Below are 6,000 nucleotides of genomic sequence, written 5' to 3'. Positions count from 1 at the left end.
CAACAAGAAGTCTCCCACAAAGGTTTGGCATCACACTGGAGCTTTAATGGAGCACGTGTAGATTCAACAGGTGGTGCAGAAAGAGCCAAGTCAGGGTTTTCTATCACACTCCCAGTTGACTCTTCCAAAGAGCCTGAGCTATCAGAATCACTGGATATCTTCTGGGAATCTCTCCTTTCCCAACTGCTGATTCTACAGCACTGGCTGTTTCAGATTGGGAGAGACCTAGAAGACTCACAACTTGTTCTCCAACACTCTCTCAGGTCTCTGTTATTCTGCTTCTTTGCTATGCCTTAGTCTACCTCTGTCTTCCTTTTTCAACCTTTACCTACCACCTCTCTCATTCACCTGCTTCCTTTTTATACCCTTTTCCCATCCTAACTCCTCCTCCTTCCTCAATCACCTGAAGTTACTTTAACCCCGCCCCTCCTAACAGCTTCTCTTCCCAGCTTGAATCCACTCTTGTGTTCCTGGCTCCTGCTGCTGCCTTGTCAACTTCTTCCTACAAGGGTATCACAAGGTAAGTTCAGAGTAGACAATGGTGAATAGTTTTTGCTGAAAGTCACTTTGTCCATTACTACCAATGCTGCTACGTAATATACAATCAAAGGGAAATTTGGGGAGTGAGTAGAGGGCCAATCTGGGTTTCAACAAGAGGTTCATGTTCTCTGACATGCCTAACCAGAGCAGTGTGTGAATGGAATATACCTAACACATGCCCTAGAATCCCTTTGAGTATGGGGTGGTTCGTCATCTTACATATTTGCTAAACAGCTAGTTTTCTTTGTTCTTCAGTAGATGAAGAAAGGCAGCCAGGGCCTTTTACTTCTCTGTAAGGAAGGGGAAGAACGTCTCCATCTCTCCAGCTTGATGGGATTCTTAAGCATGTGGTGGGGCTGTGCTCCTGGGATAAGTATAACATGCTGTTAGGGTCTAAGTGCTATCATTCAGACAAGATGGTTCCCTGTAGTTCTAAACTGGGAGTATAAAAACTATGCTAGGTAAAGCGCTCAGAGGGGGAAATACCCACTCTTGTACGATTTTAACAAGCACAGTGGAATTGCAAACTATTTATCGTTTGTAGCAAGTTTCTGTGTTACCCTAATGTCCTATACCAGGTGTTCACTTTCATTCTTCCTAATCACAGTGGTATTATCTTTCTGCCTCTTTGGAAACTTACTTTCTCCTTTCTGTCATCTGGACATCTTGAGATGTCCCATGCTGTGTTAGTGATGGTGGGAGTGACTGTTTCATGTGAAGTGGACCCACTTGGCTGAAGTTAATCAGACTCCCCAAGTGAGCAGCATGAAGGCTATTTAATTGTTAATACTGGAAGTGGTCACTTTGTATGTAGTTCACGTAGCCAACCCAAGTGGAGATCTGCAGTAGCTTTGTTTCTTATCTCCTTTCACCTGCTGCTGGTACCTTTCAGTGATGGCACACATTTTCCCAGGCCATGTTGGCTTTAAGCACCACTTGGGTGATGATGCAACTATAGATCTGTAGCCCTTACCTGAACCACTATCAGATGACCCAAGACACACCTTTTGCGTGTGAGAGAGAGATTTATAGATAATTAGGAATTGAGATGGCTAATGGACTGGTGTATTTCTGTTACTACACCGTTGTTTCCTTAAAGTGTTTCTATTAAGTGTTTCTGCAAGATATGCCCGTTTATTGTAGCAGATATTTCAACTTCTTGTATGTGGGCTTTTGATTTAGATCTTCTTGGAGACCAAAATTGCCACTGTGCATGGGTGTATTTGAGTTTTTGTTTAAATGTAGCAGCTGGATTGACATTTGCACATGGGATTAAAGTTGTATCATGTTTCTCATTAAAGCCTCATTTCTAAACACCAATGTGGATAATGTGCTTTTGCATGCTGGATAATGCATTTTCAATGTGTTGTTGCAGCTGGATTTTCCTGTGTGAAACAGGAAATCTGCTTCTTCAGTGCATTGAAAATTGTTATTTAAATTGGGATAGCTGGATTAGGTTGTTTTTTTTTATTGTATTTGTCGGCAAGAGAGTATCTTGTTGTCTTATGTTTTTATTTTGTTGTGAAGCACCATGAGCTGGCTAATCCAGAAACTGGTGCTGTACACATTCAATATTAAATAAATAAATACAATTATGCAATATTTATTTATTATTGAATTTATATACCGCTGTTCCCAGTGAGCTGGCTCACAGCACTTCACAATAAAGTATTTCATAAAATGCAATATATCCAAAAAACATCATAAAATACAATACCACCCCATAGCCCCCCAAAATCACATGTTGGTAACAAAACAAATAACTTGTTCTCCAACACTTCAAGCCCTCCATCGCCTGTATGGGTTCCAGTCAAAACTGGGGATTGTGTAACATATGCAGAATGAGTCTAGGAGCTGAGAGATCCAGGTTCAGATTCCCACTGTGCCATGGAAGCTTGCTGGGCCAGCCACATACCTTGAGCCTAATCTGTCTCCTAAGGATGTTGTGAGGAAAAACAGAGAAGGGGGGAATGATGTCAGCTGCATGGAGATTGTTACCCAAAATGCATTTCAAGAGATGTGTTTGTGGGGGATAGCTAGTAAGAGGCGGGTAACAAGTGGAGAATCAGATTGCCTATGTTATACAAGGTAATTGTCCCCTTAGGAACTCAAGGCAGACAACATATATCAAATGAAATAAAAAGTAAGCTTTATTTTAAGCAGAAAGTTAATAAAATGGACTTTAGACTGACATAGAACAAGCACACCAGCACACCAACAAGAGGGAAATAAACGGTAGAAATGAATACAATCAGGGAAATGGGTCAATGGAAGAATATTTACTGATTTTGAAGAGATGGAGACAGAGATAGGACAACATAATTGATCAGAGAGGAAGCCTGGATGGACTTGAGGGCTCAGAGTGGCAATTTGGTTTGACAACAAGGGGATTTTTGTACCATAATGAAGGGTGGTATATGTTAGGAACAGCATGTACACAGGATGCGCTGGCCTAGAACCAAGACAAAAGGTTGATGGCTCTAGATGGGCAAGATGATGGCTCAGGAAGGGTGGTAATTGCTCAAGACAAAAGGAGCCATTTAGGAATAATAGGAGTCTTCCAAGGGCTCCTAGAGGCTATCTAGAATCTTGATAGGGGAAACTGACCCTTGACAGAGTAGCAGGGGTGAGTCATGTGTAAAGGCAAAGAAACTAGGCAAGGAGGCAATTAAGCAAAGGATTCTGTTGGCTACTGATCAGCAATACAATGGAAGGGGAAGTAGAGTTACTCTGTCAGGTAGAAGGACCTTTAATCTTTGTTGCAGATCTTTAGGACTCACCCAGTTGCTGGCAGATGTTCAGGACTCACCCAGAACACACAAGATGGTGGATTGGCCAAGCATGTTGTCTGGCTGACTTGAGTACATGGGGTCTGGCTTGCCTCAGCCTAAACCAGGTGTGGGTGCCATTGGTAGTTGGGCAAAGAGTGCCAGTCTGATGAGGGGGCTTGCCATTACTAGCAACAAGATGGGACAATGATTGGAGAGGTGAGAAAATAAATTAAGTAAATAAATAGACATTGGGGTCATGGCTTCATAGAGAAACCAACAAGAAATGATAGTACATTAATTAAAATTTACTAAAAGAATTGCAGGATTCAAATCTTATACATACTAGCTTGTCCTAAACCTATGTAACTATTACAAAATTATAATTCCTAAAGAAAGACCCTTTACTGGCTGATTGTGTTTTGATTACTGGTTATCTCATTCATTCATTCATTCATTCATTCATTCATTCATTCATTCATTCATTCATTCATTCATTCATTCATTCATACATATAAACCATGCATATGCTTCCTCTTTAGAGACCTGCTAGAGGTGGTACACAAAATAACAGCTGCTCTGTAACAATTTTCAATCCCATGTGAACACACATGCCATAATACTCCCCAGAACAAGGGTTATCAACTCATTTTGCACTGTTTCACTGTGAATTCTCTCTCCCCTAAAAGGGGCTTTGGCTGTACAGGCAACAAATGTAATTTGTACTAGGGAGGATACAGATGTCATAAAAATATCAATGACATTGAAACTTAGTATGATCAGACTACTAACTTGGGTACAAGTGGAGCCTTTTCACCAAATCACTGAGTCATCCAACTAGGATGCTCAAGATGGCAGAAGGCATTGTCAACCAGACTCTTATTGTAAAAACTATCTTGGACATATTCTGTCTTAGTACATAAGCTGCAAGGATATTGTATTGCAGCTTGTAGTAACTCTAGCCTCTACATAGTTAGTTTATAGGACCTTCTTGATCATTGGTAAAGGCAGGTATTCCCCAGAGTCATGATCAGGCCATTAGAGTGACCTCCTTTATAAGAACAGATCACTCACAGTTTGCACTCTTTGCACTTGTGCTCTTGGCATGCTTAATTTCAGTGACCTACAGTATACAAACTGCTTTTTTTCAGCCGGTGATTGCCTGCCTTCCTTGTTAACAAACACAAGGTCATACAGGCATAAAGGAATGGCAATACAGATTACCCATACTGCGTAGCACCAAAATATCATTTTTGTTACATATAGAGATGTCTTTCCACCTTCATATTTCGCTAAGGGTTAAGTGGGCAGAGAGTGGGTGGGGCCAGTCCAGATGAGAGGCCCATCGGAAGTCGCGAAGTGCCTTCCGATTGGCCCCTCACCAGGACAGACCGCAGTTCTAGCCAATCGGGTGAGGGCACAATCTAGGCCCTCACCAGGACAGGCCAGAAAGGCGTCTAGGTCCTCACCAGGACAGGCTTCTAGGCCCTCGCCATGACAGGCCAGAAAGCGACAGGGAAGCGGCAGGACACAGTGAGTAAAGAAGGAGGCCTTCCCCTCAGGCATAGAGGGGAAGGAGGGGGGGAGCAGGGGAAGGAGGCCCAGGGGAAGGGGGTCCAGGGGAAGGAGGGGGAAAGCAGACCTTCCCACTGGGCCCAGAAATGCCGCACCTGGGGGCAATGCTGCCTCTATGTATCTGCTGGGTGGCCACGGTGGTGGTGGGGGGGGGGGTTCAAAGCCTGTTCTCACGAACGGGCTTTGAATCTAGTAAAACAATAAAGAGTGGATTGAGAGTGGTATCTAGGGATGGGCATTAACTTGGCAACATGGTTCCTGGTGGTTTGTGGCATGAGCTGTCATCAACTTATGGAAGCTAAACAAGCCCATTCAGTTCATGAGGTTAATCATACAATAGAACAGACTTCCAGCATGCTGGAGACACCAAACTTACCGGGGATCTCTGGCTGACTGTCATATCCATTTCTTCCAATGTTGGCGAGGACTGAGTATATAGATTCCAAGTTACAGCCCTCCCCCCAAAAGAAGATGACCCCATCCTCCATTGTTTCCAATGGAGGCAAATCAAAACAGCAAAAAACAAAAACAAAAAAACAAAACAACCCTTGGGAAATAGAAGCCCAGCAGAACAGAATCAAAGTCCCTAAGGATATCTGTAGAAAAAACTGAAGTAAGGGGGAATTTGTTGCAAGCCCAGCAGAACCGGTGCCACTTTGGCAGTGCAAACTCAGCAGGACTAAGGTCAAGTCAGAAAATTTCTGTAGTAGAAACTGAATCCCCAGCAGAACTCAGTGCCATTGGTATTGTAAGTTTCTAAAGGACTGCTATCAGAGCAATCACAGCAAATTCAAACAAGGGTGCAATCCCTTTGCAAGAAAACTGAAAGAGAATACAAAGGGGGAGAGGGATCTTGACATTTACAAGGTTTGAAACTTTCCTGATGCCCTCAAATAAGTTTAGGAAGTGGGCAGGACCAGATGGGTTTTATGCCCAGCAAAGGTTCTGATTGACTACTGGAGATTCATTGGCTGTGCAGTTTTGTTTAACATGTTGCTTTGGCAGCAGCTGCCCACCACAGCACAAAGATAAGCACTGTGTCACTGAAGTTAAGCTGTGGCAATCGTTTTGTGGCTGGCTCTGCCTCCTGCAGCAGCTATTTTGCTGCAGCCATTTT

General features: G+C 43.1%; 1 long non-coding RNA gene across 1 annotated transcript in view; it reads left to right on the top strand.

Moving 5' to 3' along the window:
- The first annotated feature begins 427 nt into the window (after positions 1-427).
- Positions 428-6,000, top strand: part of LOC143844315 (uncharacterized) — a 36,294-nt gene continuing 30,721 nt past the window's right edge. The window contains exon 1 of the long non-coding RNA XR_013233947.1: positions 428-520. This is a non-coding gene — a long non-coding RNA (uncharacterized LOC143844315). The remainder of the gene's footprint in view (positions 521-6,000) is intronic.

This window comes from Paroedura picta, chromosome 9 (assembly GCF_049243985.1).
Source record: "Paroedura picta isolate Pp20150507F chromosome 9, Ppicta_v3.0, whole genome shotgun sequence".
NCBI classification, from domain to species: domain Eukaryota; kingdom Metazoa; phylum Chordata; class Lepidosauria; order Squamata; family Gekkonidae; genus Paroedura; species Paroedura picta.
Note: the sequence above shows the minus strand (reverse complement) of the source record. Positions and strands in the feature narration are given on the sequence as shown.